Genomic DNA, 20,543 nt, shown 5'->3' with positions numbered 1-20,543 from the left:
AGAGAGCAGAATTTTTTATGAGGAGAATATTTTGACAAGATAGTGATGATTCTCATAAATATAATTTGGTTAAATAGGAGGTTGTGTGCCAGCCTATAAATTAGGGTGGTTTACATGTAGTGGATTTGAAAATATGAATATTTTCTTGTTAAGCAAGTGGCTTTGGAAACTAGAGAATGAAGAGGGTTTATGGCAAGATATGATCAGGACAAAGTATTGTAGTAAGGAGTTGCTGGTTCATGTTCCTAAGAGACCCAACCAGTCACATTTTATGCATGGAATTCTGAACTGTAGGAAGTATTTCTATAAGTTTTGTAAGAAAAAGATTGGGAATGGCATAAATACTAGGTTTTCGAAAGATGCTTGGCTGAGTAGGACTCCACTTTGTACCAAGTTTGCTAGATTGTATAATGTGAATGTGAGTTTTAATATTACTGTTACAATTTTTCTTAATGATGGCTGGGGGTGTATCAGGTTTAGAAGAAGCTTGAGAGGGGATTTAGATGATTCTGGCAAGAGTTGACGAAAATCCATGTTGAATTAAGGAGCATAGCTACCAATTATGTATACGCAACATGGTATTTGACGAAATCCGGCATGGTAGTTAGGCCTAGAAATTAAAGGTATACATAATGGGTTTCTGGAATGGTGTGTGTGTGCGTGTGGGGGGGGGGGGGGGGGGGCGATAGCCCCCTTTTGCCACAGGGAAGCTCCACCAGTACGCTCTTGCAGATTTGTCTGCAAAGAAAGGTAGATTCCTAGTAGCTTTATCCTTCTCATCTCCTCCTTCTTTGCCCCCCTTAGAACTAACAACATCTCCACGAGGTATTGTTTGCAAGGGGAGTCCTGGCCGAGAGAGATTTAATATCTGTTATTGTTGCATGTATTGCGTCTAGAGTTGTTCTGCTAATAATCGCTGCGATTGGATGTTGCTACTAATTCAGACGCAAGAAGAACGTTCCACCTCTAAATGGTGTGTGTCTTCTAACTACGAAAGACTGTCACTATGTGTTTTGGTCCAACTACCAATATTTTTGCAGCTGATTTAGCTCATTTGACAACCCCTCTTTTATTGCAGCACCTGAAGAAGAAGATCTTGTCTTGATCGAATTCCAAGCAAACCTGGCGAGATATACGCTATCCAATATTGAAATGGCCACAAATGGATTGAAGAGAAGAATAGGCTCTGGAGGGTCAGCAGACATTTACTACAGAAAGTTGGCAGATGGTACAGAGGTTGCGGACAAATGTCTAAACTCCTCGTAGAGCGCCGGTTATTTTACGAGGGAGGTTAGTTTCTTCTGAGTTCCTTTTCTACATGGTAATATATTCACGATCAAATAATTAGCTAATTGTTTGGATATATTATTTCAGATTACGTTGCTTTCTCGACTTCACCACAGAAATATGGTGTCACTCCTTGGATACAGTCAGCAGGGTGAGGAGAACATCATTGTGTATGATTTCATGTATATATAAGCCCAATATGATAGTTGAAGAAACCCAACATGTATAGATAAACCCAACATGCCAGTTAAGCCTAGAATTTAAGGGTATACATAATGGATTCCTAGAGTAGGCGGAGGAGGGGGGCAATTGCCCCCTTTTGCCCTAGGGAAGTTCCACCATTGCTTACAGATAATTTGTTTGTTTTTTGGAATCTAAATTAGCATCTTCTATTAAAGCCCGCAAAGAAAGGTACATTTCTGGTAGCTTTCTCCTCGTCATCTCCTTCTTCCCCCCCTCTGAACTTACAGTTTTTCCCGGGGTTGTCTCCCTCAGGACTACCATTTTAAATTGACAGTAAATTGTCACTCATTTATTAAGTATGATTTCGTTTGTGTACAAGTTATCTAGCTTATGCATAATTACCTTTCCATTTTTCATTTCAGAAATTTTGTAAGAGATTCTTCAGATAATATTCACAACTGACTTGTAACATATGTTCTTGTCAAAATTGTTTGGCATCATTATAATACAAGATGATTAGCTACCTTTCCAAGGAGATAGCTGCCAGGAATGGACAAAAGCACACTAACCCTTAATTAAGGGTGTATATAATGGATTTTCTAGATTAGGTGCGTTAGGGGAACTCCTTTTGGCCCTAGGGAAGCATGCATTGGTTATATTTTGGTGTATTGACAGAAATCAAGTAGTCCTTTGTGTGTGTCAAGTACAATATAGCATTGTATCATTACAAACTTGTCTGGTTACTATAGTAAATCGTTTCTATCAAAATAGGTATCACTCACTAACCTATCTCTCTCAACATGCAAACACGCCACCTCATCATGCAACATGCATAAGGAGTAGGTCAACCTCAACATGCAAAACCATGCATATGAAAAAGCCCACTTCAACATGCACGAGAATTTCCATTCTATTATGCTATTTATAAATTTAATGAACATTTTAGAATAATCAAACACCATAAGTTATATGTATTTTCAGTTTCAATTATCATATTGTTGCTCTGAATATTCACATGTTCCATGCGACCAAATATCACTGAAATATATTGTAAACATCCACAACAACGTGCGGAGTATCATCTAGTATCTTTAAATTCACTATGCTCCCTAATTTCGGAGCTCTCTCACGTGATTTACTTATCGAGGATTTTTCTGTCGTCGCCGCCACGGGTTTCACGATGATCCAATCCGGAGGCCTTTTCCGGTACTTTCCTGCATGGGTAAGTCATTGTCAGAGGCATCTCCAGCAACCTCACTGCCACCATGACGATGTGTGAATAGTCCTCTTTGAACTATGGGTCCATAATAGTAGCTAGTTGGCATCTTCTCTCCCCTGCGTTTCAATCAATGATCACATGCGCTGCTCTACATGATTGTGTTCCATCTGATGTAATTCTCAGTGTGTTTGTTGCCGTGTGATGAATTGTCCCTTTATGACCAGATCCATATATGGATTTATATTGGATTCTTTCGGTTTCTTTGTTGCATGATTTATAGACATATATATATTTGTCGATTATATTTCATGAATTACCCTTTCCTTTCAAACACCCTAGTATTCTTCATAGTACGTTGGATGACAAATGCGGACTTACGAATGTCCTCACCGAAAGCCTGATTAAATTCCTTTTTTTCATTGTGTGTGTGTGTGGAGGGGGTGGGGGGTTGAGAACAAGTAGTAAACAATTCAGATGGTGAGGTGACCATGCAAGCATAGGGTGGTTGACCTTACCCATCACTTTTTTTTAATCTGGCTATCCTGAACTGCACAGATTTTAAATCAAACACATGGCAACCACTTAAAAAGTGGCTATCCATAGCCACCCAACCAAACACACCCTTAATTATGCAAATGCATTACAATAATGCTACATTTAGAGTCAATAAAAGCCCCTTTTATAATATACGGCTCAATGAATATGAGTAATACAATAGGCTACACCAAAGTTGCTAGGCCAATATCCTGCTTACGGGATAATGTGACAATAAAAGAAATGTTCAATCCTTCGAAAAATATGAGAAGTTTTTGGTTTTCTCTTCTTCGGTGGTGCAAACTTTTGATCGCTCTTTTCACTTCTAGGCCGGTGTACTGAGCCCTTACCCAAGCAATCTCTCAGAGTCACAACAGTTGCAACACAGTCATTGAACGTGCACATGTAGGCCTCTTTTTCTTCCATCCAATTTCAAGCCTTGTCATTCTTCAAAGTAGAAAAATAAAATACAAACTATCACTCCTTACAACATACCAATTAAGAGAGAGCATAGCACTAACTAATTAATTGATACACAAGTTGTTTGTCATTCATTGTCAAACACAAGTCTGTATACATACATACATACTCCCTCCGTTTTTATTTAGTCCTTGTATTAGCTTTGGTCAAAGTCAAGCTCTGTGAATTTTGACAAAGTTTATCAATACAAATATTAACAGATACAATAACAGATTAATACCATTAGATTCATTATTGAATGTACTTTCACATCATATAGATTTGTTATGGTAAATGTTTATATTTTTTCTATAAACTTGGTCAAACTTTACGAAGTTTGACTTCAGTCAAACATAATATGCAGAGTAAATAAAAACGGAGGGAGTACATACATACATACATACATAGGCTCCACTTGCCTTTGAAACTATTTTTTTTTTGTTACGTTTGTTTTTGTTAAGCGCTCAAACTAGCTATGGACACTCAGATCCATCATGAGTAATATGTCTTTCCTTTATTTGGTTAACAATTAATTCTCTGAACTCAGGTTGGACGCTATCTCGAACATTCTCCCCGTTTCTTGTCGCCTCCTTGTTTCCTACCTCCTCCAACTATATATAATTGTCGTGTGTGTTCTTGTCGTGCGCATCTACCACCCTCCCTTGTCCTCTTACCATTACATTTTTTTTTCTCCAAGCGCGCGAACCGAGCATTGGCTCCACATAGGAGAAAGTCGGCAAGCGCCACCAAATAAGACATGACTCCACCCACACGGTACACATACCCTCCATCGTTGTCGACGTGAAAGGAGGACAAGAGAGGGCACCCACAGCTTGAAGAAGGGTGTTTGTTCTTTTTTCTCAACATGGTACTTTCGGCTTGGGGATTTAATAGAAGTTTCATCGTTCTGAATTTGATTAATTAAAAGCCCGGTTTTTGATTGTTGAAAGTTTGGATTGGTGTAGATGAAATCATGCATCAACCAGAAATTGTTTCCTGGTTGTAGTTTTTATTTTTGGTGGTAGCTATTTCCACACACATTATTTCTCGCCAAGAGAACTCAAAATGGTAGTACTATTTTCCTTTTTCGCCATCGTCGTCGAGCACCGATGCTTGCCGGCTGTCGCTGAAATAGGAAGTGAAGGAAGTCCAGATCCAGTCCTCCAGAGTACAGATTCTCCATTAGAGCAGAGATGGGAGGAAAGCCATGTACTCCCAAATTTTACATGGGTGTTTGAAAACACGAAGGAAGACCGTTACGATTCACTTTCATTCCCGCCTTGCTGCTTCGTCTTGCGCGCAAGCATGCAGAAGCCAACAACAAACAGCTACCAGCAGTATACTTACTGACTAGAAAACGAGGCCAGTTACTTCCGGGTCTCCCGGCAGTCCGTCCAAGCTCGACCTCCGATGGCGAGCGTACGCTGGCGGCTGGCCAGTGGAAGCAGTACCGGACGCGCGCGGACCCCACGATCCCCGTTGCCGCCCGCCACGGCATCGGACGGTCTGCGGCCGCCGGCGAGGAGCACGCGCGCTCCGCGACCTCTTGGTGGCGCCCACGCCCACGATAAGATCGACAGGGTGAGAGAAGCAGACCACTGCATTCATTCCCATTCATGTCATGCACCACTCTCCTCTCCTCTATATACATCCATCTCCAGTTGTCGATCTCGCCAGTAAAATACATCGCTCCAAGAAGATAGGAGGAGGAGGATGGAGTCGGCGAGGTCGTCCTCCGCCGAGACGACGACGGCGTCGACAGGCGCCATCACCGGCCGTCGGATGCTCGTGAGGAGCTACTCCGCCGGAAGCAGCAGCGGCCGCGTGAGGGCGCGGGTGGTGCGGCTGAGGAGGAAGGCCAGGGAGCACCGGGCGCGGTTCTACATCGCGCGCCGCTGCCTCCACATGCTCCTCTGCTGGCGCGACGACACCTGACCTGACGCTAAGCCAACCGGCCTCATCGTCCGATCTAGTCGCCATTGTTGTTCAACTCGGCTAAGTAAGCTCGCTCGCTCGCTAGCTCCGCGGGTCTCCCCGTCTGATTAGTTCTCAATTCTCATCCCTGCTGTTGATTCTCTGTACAATTATTAGCAAGCCTGGCTGGCGGCCTGTTGATCGATCGAGCTTATGAATAACACCCGAGACAATGTTGTTAACTTGTTGTATGTTCCTCGTCTCGTTTTGTTTTTCTGTCACTGACACCGTTGGTGGTTTCTACATTACTGCACCACACTTTCTTGTTCACTTACTAGTATGATACACTGCGTGCTAATGTGTAATTGGTAGAGAAATTCGTGCGATTATTGCATCTTTTGATCCATCGCGCGCATGCCTTCGTCGTTAGTCTCGTGTTGTGAAGACGTGTGGAATTATTCGGTCAAATCACATTTGCATTATGGTTGTATGCATCGTCCTGATGGAGAGGCTGTGAGTTATCCTCCTTAAAAGAAAAGCTCATGTGCACGCATTCAATGAGTTGCTAAAACGGATAAATTCCGCATTATGAGATTGTTCAGAATTCTGAGATTACAGAAGGGTACAGAGTATTGCTGTTTGTAAATTACCAAAATATTAGCTGGTCCGACCTTGCAATTTGAAGGGATGACCGCTGAGTTGGCAATGATAAAAGAATGACAGCTAATTCATGGTCAGCCACACAGCTAGGAGTGAGTTTTCCCCGCATTCAATTCCGGCATGAAAATTTTCCATTTCAGGCAGGTGCCTTTCCTCCGCAATACTTCCTTTTTTGGAAATATTCTCAAATTACAGCCAAAATGTTGATAACTTCCATTTTTCGACTTCCAACTAAGACAACTTTCAACACATTTTCACCTAGTATTTCTTTTCTCCCAAATATTTACTTCCCAGTATGGGGCATCGTCCCCAATATTTCCTTTTTGGAAATATTCTCAGATTTCAACAAAAATGTAGAGAACTTCCACTTTCAACATCCAAGTAACAAAAATTTCAACACATTTCCCCGGTATAGTTCAATTCCAACACGGCTTCCTTTTTCATTTCGGGCAGGTGCATTTCCTCCCTAATATCTCATTTCTGGCAATAATATTCTGAAATTCCAACCAAAATGTAGGCACCTTTCATTTTTCGACTTCACTACAGGAATATGACACGCTGCCGAGTATCTCAAAGTAATCCGAGTGTCAAAATATAGGTACTCGGCTTAAATCGTGTAAGCAGAGAATGGTTCCAAGTACACACCATAAAAGTAACACAATCAGCTTACATAAGAGTAAGCCGAGAGTCCGTTAAAAAAGATCTCAGCTTACACAACATGCTAGGGACAAATTTAAAAAGCACTCGGCTTACATAGGTCTCTCGGCGACGTTTGCCGCCACGTGGCCACCGTCGGTGCACTTAACGGCTAGCGTACCGACCGTTGGTATAAGTCGATTATATAATACCCCATGGGCCCCTTTGCTTCACATCTAGCCTGCGCCTCCCTCCACCTCGAAAGCTTGCTGGCGCCCTCTCCCACTACCCACCAGCCGACGCCGCCCTCTTCACCTCTCCCACTTCGCCGGCGGCCTTCACCCCCCTGCCCCCGGTCTTCGCCGCTCTCTCTCGTCGTCGTCGGGCACTGAGGTGAGCTCAGTCTCTAAAATTTGATATATGCATGTATGTGTGTGGGTTATGATAATTAAATTGCATATGGGTATGTGTGGAGGCAAAATATTTGGATCCATATAGCTAGACTGAAATTTGATATGGATAGATCGATTGTATGAATATGTTTCTGGCAGTAAAAAGATTGAATATATATTATTAATGTGATGATATGGATGTGAACGAATAGTATGGATGATATATGTTTTTGTCTATATTTTCTTCATGTACGATAGCACATGTTATAATTTGTATAGATATACAGGCCATGTCAATGTGCGTGAATTTAGCAATAATTTTGATAGCAAAATATTGGATCGATGATCGACGTAGTATATAGATTGAAATTTGATATGGATGTGATGGAGTATATGCATGGATGGTCGTTTAATATATCTGGATGATGAAATCATTATATGGAAATGATTGTGATTATAACCGAACTAATTAACGATGAAAGGTTTTTTGAGCAAACACCGAGGATAGTTAGATGTATAGCTATTAATTAATTAGTTTCTGTTTGTACAGGCCTCCCCACCTCCATATATGTCGCACCGTCAACGATTGATGGCATCCGCCGACCGACGCTGGCCGCACACATCGCCGCGACACCGCACCTCCAGCCGATTGGAAATATTCTCAAATTTCAACCAAAATGTAGATAACTTCCATTTTCAACAGCCAAGTAACAAAAATTTCAACACATTTCTGCAGTATCTTCAATTCCAACATGCTTTCCTTTTTCATTTCGGGCAGGTGCATTTCCTCCCCAATATTACCTTTCTAGCAATAATATTTTGAAATTTCAACCACAATGTAGACACCTTTCATTTTTCGACCTCACTACAGGAAAATCACACGCTGCCGAGTATCTCAAAGTAAGCCGAGTGTCAAAACACGGGTACTCGGCTTAAATCGTGTAAGCAGAGTATGGTTTCAGGTACACACAGTAAAAATAACACAATCGACTTACATAGGAGTAAGCCGAGTATCCGTTGAATAGGCTTACACACAAATTTAAAAGAGGTAAATACACCCACGGTCTTAGAACTTGCATTGGATGGTCACTTTGGTGCACAAAGTTGCAAAATATGCGTTTGTGGTCACGGAACTTGCAAAACGGTGCAAATACAGTCACTCCCTTCGTGCGCAGCCGTATGTGGAGACGCCAGCGTGGCATGGGCCCGCTGTCAGCGACCATGGCCTTCCCGCAAGGCGCGCGGGCGGTCACTTTGCAGAAAACCCCGTGGGTTTATTATTTTTTGTGCAAAAAAGCCCCTGGAGACGCGGGAACAGAGCGCTTTGCAAATAAGCGTATAGGTACCCCAAAATTGCTGGCAGCCCATTGTAATTCCCCACCGCTTCGTCTCCCTTCTCTGTCGATCGTTCCAAGGCGCTGGCGGAGGCGGAACTGCGGCACGGCAGCCATCGTCGGAGGAGATGGAAGAACCGCGCCGCCGACAGCCGGGGGAAGCAGCACCCACATACGGTGAGTGATCCCATGCGTCTACCTCCTCTTTTATTTACCGATTTTGTCAGCCCGCCGCGGGTAGGATTTGTTTGGTAGGATCGGTGGGTTGTACCAGTTGATTGAGATGTTCAGGCTTTGATTCGAGCGCGTATTTGGCCTATGGATTAGTTGCGACCGGTCAGAACTCTTGCTTCTCCAATCTGACCTAGGGTTTAATTGGGGGGTTTCAAGGAGGCGTCTTTTTTGCTTCAGAAAAGTTGATGAAAGTAATCCATAATTCATGTTAGGCACGCTATGTTGACATATTTCGTCGTTGATGCAGTGTGTTAACTAAACATATGTGGAACTGAACGTGTGCTTTCTGTATAATTAGCATGTCTGAAAATACTAAACATTTGCTGCAATTTTGTATGTGAATAATGTTGCTTTGTTCATAGAGATGTTAGTGCATGGATGTATACTGCTGTGCATTGCAAATTGGTGCGCTGATGTTAATGTATTGTTTTTTGTTAAATTTGAGAGTTATTTAACTGAATATGGCTGCACTGTTCATAACTGAATGTGAATGTTCTGTTTTTACTGAATGTGAGTGCTCTAGTTCTGGTATATGGCTGCACTGTTCATAACTGAATGTGAATGTTCTGTTTTTACTGAATGTGAGTGCCAATGGTAAAGAAAACATCAGCTATTCAGAGAAACAACCCAGTACAACAGAGAAGCTTTCAAGCCCAGTAAAGAGGTTTATGCCATTTGGAGAAGGATCTAGTTCTGGTATTGCAGCTGAAGAAGAGGAGAAAGAGTTTGACATTAGTGAAAATGGTGAAAGTAATGGTTCAGAGGGAAATGGAGAGGATGTAGAGGCTGAGAAACATGAGGATTTCTATGAGAGTGATTATGAAATAGCAGCAGGTGATGATGATCTGTTTGATGCCAATGTGGACAAAGATGTTGATGATCACAGAGAGAAAGAATATGTGCAGGACTGTGACGGAGAACTTCCAGAAGATGCATTAGAGGATAGTCATTTGAACTTGTCAAAAGAAAAGAGAAGTTGAAGCACAAATTCAGCACTTTCAACCCAAGCACTGATCTTAATGCACCTGTTTTCAAGCTTGGGATGGTCTTTGGATATATGAAAGAGTTGAGCCATGCTCTCATTGCATATAGTGTCAGAAATAGAGTGAAGGTGAGCAAGCGTAGGAATACTTCAAATTTGTTAGAGGTTGTATGCAAGCCAGGTTGTACTTGGTACTTGAAGGTAGGACATGATAACAGGTCAAGTAGCATCCAAATAAAAAAGTACATTGACAAGCATACATGCACCAAAGCTTGGGACCTGAGAGTTCTTACTGCACCTTTTGTTACTCACAAGTTTAGGAATGAATTCAGAGACAATGAGAAAATGCCTCTGAGGAAATTTTCAGAGAAAGTTGAGCAAGAATTCAACTTGGTTGCAAAGAGGACCAAGTTGGGAAGGGCAAGAAGGGCAGCAGTCAAGCAGATTAGGGGAGAAGATGATGATCAGTACAAAACCCTATGGGACTATGGGCAAGAGCTTAGAAGAAGCAATCTAGGAAGTCAGTTCTTCTTGTGCACAAAGGAGGTGTTTGATAACAAGGCCAAGATGACAAAGGACCACTTCTCGACATTATATTGGTCTTATGATGCATGTAAGAGGGGGTTTCTTAAGGCTTGTAGGCCAATCATTTTCCTTGATGGGCGCCACATTAAAACAAGATACAAGGGGAATTTGCTGACAGTAGTAGGAATTGACCCAAATGATTGCATATTTCCTATTGCATTTGGCCTATGTGAAGTGGAGTCAACACACAGCTGGGAGTGGTTCTTAACTTCATTGAAGGATGATCTCAACATAAGCAACAGTACACCATATACACTTATGAGTGACAAGCAGAAGGTGGGCACACTTCCTTCCATTTTATGCTAGGTTTTTCTGTTAGTTTATGCAATTATTGTTATTGATGATATTGCTATTTTGTAGGGTTTAATAAATGCAGTTTAGAATGTTTTTCCTTATTCAGAACACATAAATTGTGTTAGGCATATTTACCAAAATTTTCACAAAGTCCACAAGGGTGAGCAGCTGAAAAATGACTTGTGGGCTATAGCTAGATCCCCAAATGAGATGGCCTACACGAGAAGCATGAATCAAATCAAAGAGCACAACCTTGATGCTTACAAGTGGGTTGAGAAGTTAGCTCCGAAAACATGGATCAAAGCTTTCTTCAACCCATTTTGCAAGTGCGACATATTATTAAACAACATGTCTGAAGTCTTCAACAGGTTTGCATTGCCCTCCCACCTTTCCTTCATATCATGTCAAACAAAGCCATTAGGTACTATCATAACATGAACATATGAAAATATCTGCAGTTATATATTGGATGGAAGAGAGCTACCGATTAAGTCAATGCTGGATTATATTTTCACGAAGCTCACAAATAGGATAGTTGGTATGCAAAGGGAGTCAGAAAAGTGGACAGGAAGACTGTGCCCCAAGATTCAGAAGAAACTCGACAAATACATTGAGTGGGCAAAGAATTGCAGGGTGCAAGAGTATGATAGAGGTGTGTTCAAAGTTTTCTCTCTACAAAACTCATACATAGTGGACTTAAATATGCTAAGCTGTGACTGCAAAAGGTGGGTACTGTGTGGCATCCCTTGTCATCATGCAATAGCAACTTTCAGGCATGAGAGGATAGAACTAGAGAGCATGGTTCACTCCTGCTATACAGTGGAGGAGTACAGAAAGTGTTACGGATATAACATGATGCCGATGGGGGATACAAAGCTATGGGAGAAAATGACGGGATTGATGTGTATCCACCATTGTACACAAAAGTTATGGGCAGGCCAAAGAAAAACAGGAAGAAAGATCCAGAAGAGAAGAGTGACAAAAATGGAGTAAAGAAGGTGACCAAGCATGGTGTGACCATGCATTGTTCAATATGTGGAGCAGCTAATCATAACAAAAAAGGACACCATAATCATGTTGATAAGACTCCAAATGAAGAAGCTGCTAGGGAATCTGAAGAAGAGTATGATGATCCATCAATACTTGTTGTAATACACTTGTACTCTTATGCTTACTCCCATATACTTTTTCAGATTTAGGACACACTAAGTTCATACATTGCTTGTCTTGTGCATAACATAATGCCACACAGGGTATACCCACAGCTGGATCCAACACAAACACCTGATTGTATGGTGTACAAGATGCAGGAACATGTAATGATGATTTCACTAATTAACTTGTACACACTCATAAATCACTAGTATGTGTGCTCACACTTGCTCTGTCTTAATTTTTGCAGGAGAGATTCACGTACCCACCCCCTAGGGAATTTGGCCCCTTGCCTGAGTCTACATTTATTGCAAATGCTAGAGAAGCAATGCCAGTAGGCAGAGTGACAACATCAATGGCTAGGGGGAGGATGAGAAGTCAGCAAGCAGCACCTGCAAATGGAGAGGAAGCAGCTGAGTCAAGTTAGCACGCAGCAGCTACGACAAGACCCAAGAAAAAACAAGCAAGAGGGGGAGGCGGTGTAGGGGGAGGAGCAATAAATGCTGCAAGAGGAGGAGGAACTGCTGGGAGAGGAGGAAGAGATGGTGCAAGAGGAGGAAGAAGTGCTGGTAGAGGAGGAAGAAATGGTGCAAGAGGAGGAAGAACTGCAACTGCTACATTTGGAGGAAGAGGTGCTGCTCCTGGAGATGTCACAGGAGCAAGAGCTGCTGCTCCTGGCTTTTACAATCTCATGTTTGGAGATGATGGAGCTGCTGATAGAGCACAGTTTATGCAGGCTGAAGAGGAGGTTTTGTTTAGCGAAAATGCACCACATTCTGCTCTATCTCAAGATGGCCGACCTACTGATCAGCATGATTTTCTCTCTCTTTAGTTTACATCAGAACAAGTTAGAGTTCATGAATGAACTTTTGGTTAGGTTTAGTTCATGAATGAACTGCTCCTGCAGTTGGAGTAAAGATGTAGTAGCTAGGGCCTTTTCCAACTTTATTTTGCTTTGGTTTCCTCAATGTTCAGACTGTATGAAACTGTATTTTGCTACGCTTTGGTTTATGCTATGACCGTGCTAGTAGTTCAAGAGGCCTCCCAGATCAATATTAAGTAAATTTCTATGATATCTGTAATCTGGTTTCAATTGGTTCATTCTTGAGATTGTTTTGACAGTGCTTAATTTGCAGAACTGCTGCTGCAAAATGTATTTAATCTGTGTCGCCTGATGCAAAATAATAGAAAGAGCAAAAAAAGGTAGGCGATCTGGATTCAAACCCGAGATGACACCATATAGCCAGTTGGGTAATGGGAGGATTCTGTTACATTCTCCTCATCTCTCTGTTTTCTCCCATGTAGTGTGCATCGTCTCTTTCCTCTGCTCTGTCGCCTGTACGACAGACAGAGGATGTCCACTGGAGGGCGTAGCCGCGCCGGCGCCCGGCACGTACGGGCAGCTCCAGTGCCGGCTCAAGGCACCGTGCATCCGGTTCAAGGCGTCGTGCATCCGGTTTTGCGTCCGGCGGATTCAGGTCATCGTCCCGTGCCTCTGTGTCATCATGTAGCTGCTATCTACAGTTCAATAGCCGCTATCTTCAGTTATGTTCAGTTAAGTACGGGGTTTTCGGCAAAATATAATAAACCCACAGGGTTTTCTGCAAAGTGACCGCGCGCACGCCTCGCTGGAGGGCCATGGTCACTGACAGCGGGCCCATGCCACACTAGCGTCGCCACATACGGCCGCGTACGAAGGGAGTGACTGTATTTGCACTGTTTTGCAACTTCAGTGACCACAAATGTGTATTTTGCAATTTTCTGCACCAAAGTGACCATCTAGTGCAAGTTCAAAGACCGCGGGTGTATTTACCTCAATTTAAAAAGCACTCAGCTACATAAGTCTCTCGACAACGTTCGCCACCATGTGCCCGCCGTCGGTGCACTTAATGGCTAGCGTACCGACCGTTGGTATAAGTCGATTATATAACCCCCCCACCACCACCAGCCCCTTTGGTTCACATCTAGCCTGCGCTGCCCTCCACCTTGAAACCTCGCCGTCGTCGCCCTCTCCCACTGCGCGCTAGCCGATGCCACCCTCTTCACCTCTCCTACTTCGCCGTTGGCCTTCACCTCACCTCCGCACCACCAGCCTTCGCTCCCATCTCCCATCGTCGCCAGTCACTGAGGTGAACTCAATCCCTATAGCTTTGATATATGCATGTACGTACGTGTGTGGATTATGATAATTAAATTGTATATGCGTATGTGTGGAGGCAAAATATTTGGATCCATATAGCTAGATTGAAATTTGATATGGATAGATCAATTGTATGAATATGTTTCTGGCAAAAAGGGATTGAATATATATATACTATTAGTATGACGATATGGATGTGAACGAATGGTATGGATGATATATGTTTTCGTTTATATTTTCTTCATGTATAATTTGTATAGATATATTATATATAAGTCATGTCGATGTGCGCGACTTTAGCAATAATTTTGATTGAAAAATATTGGATCGGTTTTTTTTTCTTTTCGAAAAGGGGATCTCCCCGGCCTCTGCATCAGAATGATGCATACGGCCAACTTATTAACGAAATAAAAGGTTCCAACAAGGTTCCAAAGTCTCCGACTGAAAAGAAATAAAAAGACAGCCCACACAGAGCTAAAGAGGCTGGGCACACAGACTAGCCATGATAAGACGCCACAACCGGCTGGCTAAAGATAGATAGGTAAACTAATTACCTATCCTATTACATGACCGCCATCCAAACCGGTTGAAGATATCCCTAGCTACCATCTCCCAGCGGATAGATCCAGTAACCAAATGCTCCCTGGCCTCCATCGGAGTGAGTAGCGACCATGAACGGATCACGGCCGTGGCTCGGAAAATAACCTGCAAAAAGTGAATACGTGATATTCTGTTAAAAACCAAATCATTTCTGCAAGTCCAGATAGTCCACAACAAAGCGCAAACTCCAACACGAATATGTCTCGCTAATTCAGGCTCAATCCCAGTGAGCCATGTCCCAAATAACGTAGTGACAGAATTCGGTGGAGTAATGTTAAAAGCAATGTGGACCGTCCGCCAAAGTACTCTGGCAAATGGGCAATCAAAAAAGAGATGTTTGATCGTCTCGTCCCGATCACAGAAGCTACACCTCGTAGGTCCTGTCCAATTACGCTTAATCAAGTTATTCTTGGTTAAAATAACCTGTTTATGGACAAACCACATAAACACTTTTATTTTCAAAGGGACTTTGACAGCCCAAACATGCTTGGAGGTAGGAATGGAGCTCGAATTAATTACATCAATATACATTGATTACATCGTGAATACTCCAGACCTAGTCAGTTTCCAGCGTAATTCATCGGGTTGTTGAGAAAGATGGACATCCATTAGTCTCCGAACTAGACGGAGCCAATCTTCCCAACGATTGCCCACTAATGACCGTCTGAACTGAATATTAAGGGGGATGGATTGAAACACCGTAGCAACGAATACCTCACGTCGTTGAACAATGCGATATAAAGACGGATATTGAATGGCCAAGGGTGTCTCGCCAAGATTGAAAAATATTGGATCGGTGATCAACATAGTATATAGATTCAAATTTGATATAGATGTGTTGGATTATATGCATGGGTGATCGTTTAATATATGTGGATGATGAAATCGTTATATGGACATGATTGTGATTATAACCAAACTAATTAATGATGAAAGTTTTTTGAGCAACTAATGAAGATAATTAGATATATAGCTACTAATTAATTACTTTCTCTTTGTCCTGACCTCCATATATGTCGTGGCGTCAACGATCGATGGCGCCCGCCGACCGACGCCGACGGCGGACATCACTGCGGTACCGCACCTCCAGCTCTGATGATACTCCTGATGACGTTGAGTTTAAAGTTGAACCGAGGGAGGCAGGCGGAGACGAGAGGAGATTGAGAGCGGGGATGGGGCCCTTGGAGGAAAACAATGACCTGCTAGAACAAATCTCAAGGGAAGAGAAGATTGTGGAACTCCAGCACAAAATGGTGTGGGAGGACGTGCAAGAGAAAATCCCGCTCGCATCGCGCCTGGCTCGGATTCGTCGTGCCAAGGAGCAGGAGGCCTGGATGGAGTTCATCGGTAATGAGAAATTGGCATTGGGGGCGGTCTCTTGGACTACGTTCAAGGAGATGAGACAATTGTGCCCACATAACCGATCTCTCTCGGCCGTGGAGAGTAATGTTGGGCGACAGCGCATGCGAGATCAGACAACGATGAGCAAAGGGAGAGATGGTGGATTTCTGTCACGGTCGGGCGCCTTGACCTTTGTTGCTTCATTCTACTTTAAACCGTCGCTGTACTTTATTTATAGTATACTATTAGAATCTTAATTTGAGGGTCCGGCTTGTGGATGCCCTTCGTATCATGAACTATTTTTCCGTTGTAAAACTATTGTTATATGTAGTGATGCAATGCTCTCTATACATACAAAGCTTACTTGTTCCATGTATATACCCTACTATCCAAACCGCACGTCGACAGTCCAGTGGGAAGGTTCAAGATTTCCGCAGATTTCTCCACTTATCCTAAAAAATTAAACAAAATGATAGATTGTATTCGTAGCGGACATAGGGCAAATAATTTGGTACAGGTGAGATAAGGTAACATCAACATGACACAAATACACTAATTAAACATAAACCTTAAGATTCTCTGTAGTTTGAAATGACATCAGAAAATATTTCTTCTTTATCGGAGACCATCGTCGACCCCCAAATTCTTCTAGACCTCTTAGGTTGTCCAATGCAGTATGTTTTTTCGGTTTTGTCCTTCACTTGCAGAAGTTGCATCTCGAATGCCATGTTGAATTTAATTTTGCTAGTAACACAAGGCCCAAGATTGAGACTATCATATACTAACTTAGGGATAGTGAAAACGGTATCACCTAGATCACATAAAGCATTGAACTTATTTAAACCAATCTCAATTTCAATAGTAGGTTGAAAGATACCCTCTTTCTTAACGGGTAGCTTACCATATAGCTTCTTTTGTTTATCATCCAACTCACGTACCTTAATTCCAACATGATCAACGAAACGTTTGTATGCCTCATCATTTGATGCCTCAGGTAGTGGATGCTTTAGTGTCAACATCTTCACAAAATTTGCAACAAAGTAAGATTGTTCAGTTTATATGGATCCTATCAAGATCCTCTACAACTTCTTCGCGACTTCTCATCATTATGACACTCTTAACTGGATTAGGTTTCATCTTCCCTGCGAACTTTGCTAGAATCAATGTTTTACTCCCGATAATTTTCGCGACTTGTGCCTCCATGCCTCTAGTTCTCCCTTCTAGAGCCTGCACATTGTTAGTGAGCCCAACAATCTTACCGGTCAATTGACGTTATCATGATTCTTCAAGATATGGATAAATGTCTTACTTTGCTCGCTTTGCCTACTAAAAGTTTTGAGAGTTTTATCCAAAGCAATTCTATTATATTTGCTTGTTCAGTTAAAATTATTGGGGCTCCAATATTATTAGGATAAGGTGGTCTAGGAGCATACCCATTATTTTTTCAATTGGGTTTATAGTTGTTACGAGCAATGAAGTTAACACCATTCTTCAGTAATTGCATTAATGATTACCTCTTATTTACCTTGAGCTCATCAAGTTTTGTTGTCGGCTCTCCATTCTTATCCTCGAAGATAGCATTGACCTTTCTTGTGGTATACCTTTCTACATGCCATTAGCATGGTTCTCTTGCATATTGTCCAGAAGTTGCTTGGCTTCAGCAATAGGTCTTCCCGTAATAGTTCCACCTGAAGCTATATGAAGCATAGTTTTCAACATTGGAGTAAGAGCATTATAATACATATGAATAATTAACCATTCTTCCATCCCATGATTAGAACAATTTCTTATAGAATTCTTCATGACGTCCCACGCAAGCACTGGTGGTTCACGTTCTTCTTGCTTACAACTTGTATCTGTGAACAAAGTTGCATAACTTTTGCATGGAGACAAAACTTAGATACAAAATTGCTACAACATGCATTCCATGAAGTTATTGTCGGAGTAATGGGCCATGGGTAACCTAACCCGAGTCCCTAAGCATTTCAAGACATTGGGCCGGCTGTGCCCCTCAAGCATCAAGGATAGAGCGCCGCCTTCTGGGGGCCGGCTGCCAGAAGACGGCCAAGCTCCAGGAGACGGCCCAAGACGGGCCGACTCCTAGCAGGCGGCCCACAACGCTCTCAAAGTCTGCGCCCCATTAAGAAGACAAGACAGGATGTGGCTACAGTGCAGCCCATCACCCCCATATCCAGGGCAAGGCGCGGCCACAGTGCCCCGTACAGGCGGAGATCTCCGCACGGTGCGGCACTGTGGCCACTCCACCCACGACGTCATCCCTGGCAGGTGGAACCCTGTTCCCACGACGGCCTGTCGGTACGGCCTGCAGGCGGCGGGCCCTACTTGGCAGCGAGAGCCCGGAGGGCGGCAGAGCCTGGCCGGTCGGACTCGAGGGAGGCCGGCCTTTAGCAGATGGCCTACTCTTCTCTTGGAGTCTGTGCGCCATTAACCAGATGAGACACGGTGTGGCTACAGTGATCTCCCACCAGACGGCGGGACTGTAGCCACGCCACCGCCGACCAAGCGTGCGTCATTAGCGTTGCGGCTAGTAACCAGCAGCCGGCCGGGCCCGCAAGCGGTGGAGGCGGCCTGTTGGCTCCGTGCGGACCAGTCGGCGGGGCCCACCAGGCGGCGGGCCCCAGCAGCCGGCGGAGAAGCCGGCGACCAGAGACACTGACAGTCGGGTCCTACACCCGGCCAGATTACCATTGTACCCCTGGGGGGTAGGCCTATATAAACCCCCCAGGGCACCCATGCAAGGGGTTCCCAACCTGTTAGACCTAGACTCACACATAGAGGGAGGAGAGAGCAAGCCCTGCTTTCTTCCACCTCTAGCATACAGCTCAAGGAGCACCACTATACTCACTAGTGTACCTTAGTGATCATGCGGAGACCCGCAGAGGAGGACTAGGGGTGTTATCTCCGAGGACAGCCCCGAACCTGGGTAAAGTGCACCGGCGTTCGTGTCTACGCCTCATCCCGCTTCCAGGCACCGGCGACGTTCTACTCGCTCCCACCATGATAAGCCATCCTTTGGCATATGTCGCACCCAACTCCCGACATTTGGCGCCCACCGTGGGGCGAGGTGCATCGTCTCCCGGAGACCTGTTCTGGACGGGAACCTTGTTCCTTCCTGGCGAGCGCAGCCAGCCCGGCACGCCAGACGACATCTGCACCGACGCGCTGCACGATGCAGAGGTCATCTGCGCGGCGAGCTGCCTCGCCGATCTTGTTAGCGAGATTCGCCTTTCCGACGAGCCCGTATCTGACGCGGGCACAGATGGCCCTGAGAGCCGCCTCGTTAGCCTCCTCGACCAACTCCACGTCGTCAGCGAACCGGCTGTGGACCTGGAGTCGGTTGGCTCTACCGATCCGATGCTTGTCGAGTCCGACACGGCGTCGCTCGACGCCTTCCCCACCAACTTGGTGGTCTACGACGAGCTGCTCCCTTGCGCGGATAGTTGCGGAAGCACCGTCACGGAGGTTCTTGTCATTAGCCATGACGAGCACTCTGGCGGAGGTGCTCGAGCCCCGCTCGAGGCGGCACTGCAAGACCTGACTACGCCCATCCCAGAAGACGCCGACGCCGAGACGCTGGAGGCGCGCCGCGTCCAGCTCGTCGAAAGCGCCAACAGGCTGCCAGCACGGGACGCCTTTCGGAGGCCTACCAGCGTGAGATGGACCGCACCATTGGCGGCATGCCGGCTCCTGGTGGGCCTAGCCGCATTGGCGCGATCCGGCAGCGCGGCGCGGCCATTGCCAACATGTTCGTGGCAGATCGCCCCGTCTACGCCACCCGCGGAGAACATACGAGCAGCCCAGGCGGCAGCAGACGAGCTAGACAAGCTCGAGGGCGACAAGCATCGCCACATGACGGAGTGCGTCCAGCAGCTCCTTGACGCGGCTGCTAAGCAGGAAGAAGCCGGCTGCCGCGTCGAGGCACCCAACCGGCGAAACGACGACCCGCCTCCTCGCCGAGATCAAGGCGCGTCCGCGATAGAGGAGACAAGGAGCCGGATGCCAGCCACAGCCGGACTCGCATTACCATCGAGTGCGACCAAGACGGCCGCCCGAGAGCAGTGGAACGACGGGGCGACTGTCCGCCTCTCCCTCCACCCCGTAGGGAGAGGCGCTCTTCCCCTCCGCCTCTTGACCACCCGACACTCGGCGATCGCCTTGGCCGCCGGGAAGGAGTCGGAGAGAATGATGCCCGCCACCGGATCGATCGCCTCAACCGATCCCTGGCGCTAGAAGAAGAAGACGCGTTGGGCCCGCCTTGCTTTGGCCCCCGCATCCGCGAGGAGCCCTTTCCCAAAGGGTTCACGCTCCCAAGAGATACGCCCAAATACACTGGCTCCGTGAAGCCGGAGGACTGGCTGGTCAACTATTCCACGGCCGTCAGCATAGCAAACGGCAACAAGCATGCTGTTGTGAAGTACGTTCCGCTCATGCTCCAGGGCACAGCCCGGACATGGCTGAACAGCCTGAAGCCCCGCAACATCAACAGCTGGGTTGATTTCACCGAAGCCTTCATCCGCAACTTCACCAGCACGTACAAGCGGCCGCCCAAGCCTCGCCAGCTCTCCTTGTGCGTCCA

General features: G+C 45.0%; 1 long non-coding RNA gene across 1 annotated transcript; it reads left to right on the top strand.

Annotated features, from left to right (window-relative positions):
* The first annotated feature begins 7,841 nt into the window (after positions 1–7,841).
* Positions 7,842–12,938, top strand: LOC123497904 (uncharacterized). Its single transcript, XR_006661998.1, has 5 exons — positions 7,842–10,695; positions 10,780–11,081; positions 11,172–11,861; positions 11,966–12,029; positions 12,116–12,938. It is a non-coding gene; the product is annotated as an uncharacterized lncRNA (long non-coding RNA).
* Positions 12,939–20,543: the final 7,605 nt, after the last annotated feature.

Source organism: Aegilops tauschii, chromosome 1, assembly GCF_002575655.3.
Source record: "Aegilops tauschii subsp. strangulata cultivar AL8/78 chromosome 1, Aet v6.0, whole genome shotgun sequence".
NCBI classification, from domain to species: domain Eukaryota; kingdom Viridiplantae; phylum Streptophyta; class Magnoliopsida; order Poales; family Poaceae; genus Aegilops; species Aegilops tauschii.
The sequence above is the reverse complement of the archived record's forward strand: the minus strand, read 5'-3'. Positions and strand labels throughout refer to the sequence as shown.